Source organism: Anolis sagrei, chromosome 7, assembly GCF_037176765.1.
Source record: "Anolis sagrei isolate rAnoSag1 chromosome 7, rAnoSag1.mat, whole genome shotgun sequence".
Classification (NCBI taxonomy): Eukaryota; Metazoa; Chordata; class Lepidosauria; order Squamata; family Dactyloidae; genus Anolis; species Anolis sagrei.
In genome coordinates, this window is record NC_090027.1 from 22970231 (window position 1) to 22971423 (window position 1193).

The following is a 1193-nucleotide window of genomic DNA, read 5'->3' on the forward strand; positions in this document are numbered from 1 at the left end:
ATTATTATAGTATTTGTATTCCGCTTTCCCTCTCTCAAGGAGACTGAATGCTCCACCTTAGGCAGCTTAAGGCAAGGATGAACCCCCCAAATCTAACATGGAAATAATTGAGAACCGATATTATCATTGGGTTGCTTTGAGTTTTCCAGGTTGTATGGCCATGTTCCAGAAGCATTCTCTCCTGTTTCCCCCTTTCTTTCTTTCTTTCTTTCTTTCTTTCTTTGTTCCTTCCCTGCCTCTTCCCTTCCTTTGCTCTCCCATCCCTGCCTCCTTTCCCTCCCTTCCTTCCTTTCCTTCTATCTTTCCTTCCATTCATAATCTTCTCTTCACCAATTCTTTTCTTCCTTCTCTCCTTCCTCCGGGACAGTTAGTAAGGGTTTTTCGGGTTTGGGGTGGTGGTGGTGAAAGGGGGGATGCGGAGCCCAAGTGGGAGAGTTGCTGGCCTTCCCATGGTTCACATCCTCCCAACCGGGGGGGGGGGGGGGGGGAGGGGGGGTGCAGCCACTCCTGCTGTCAGGCTTGCCTTGCAATCCTCTGGTCTTGGGGAAAGAGTTACCTGGTAGCCACGTGGGCCTCATGGAGCCGCTGCGGTGGCTCCAGCTGCTGCCGGGGCTTGCACTGCCAAGCCCCCACTCCTCCATTGGGCCAGGCCTTCTCCTTCCCTCTTTCCTTTCTTCAATCCCTCCCCTCCCCAAAAGAAAACGGACTCTGCCTTCCTGCATGGAAAGGGACTCCATGGCGAGGCTTCTCTTCCCTCACAATGGTTGGTGCTTCATTCTTCCTGTGCAATGGGGAGAGGGGCTTTTGCGCATGCTCTGTAAGGCATTTTTCTTTTTAGGGAGTTTAGTTATTTCTCCTTTTTTAAAGGTTTTTTTTTAAAAGACATAGATTGGATTAGAATGTGTTTTGCTGCCAAATTTGGTGTCAATTCGTCCAGTGTTTTTTGAGTTGTTAATCCAACAAACGAACAATACATTTTTATTATTATAGATTTGTATCCCCCGCCCCCTCTCAAGGAGACTCAAAGCTCCACCTTAGGCATCTTAAGGCAGGGAAGAACCCCAAAGCCACCAAATCTGACATGGAAAGCACAGCCTTCTAGAGCTGGACTACAACTCCCACCATCCCTTCAAGCTAAGGAACGCAGCCCAAACTAATGGATTCCCGCAAAGAAAGACACACCAAGGCACTCC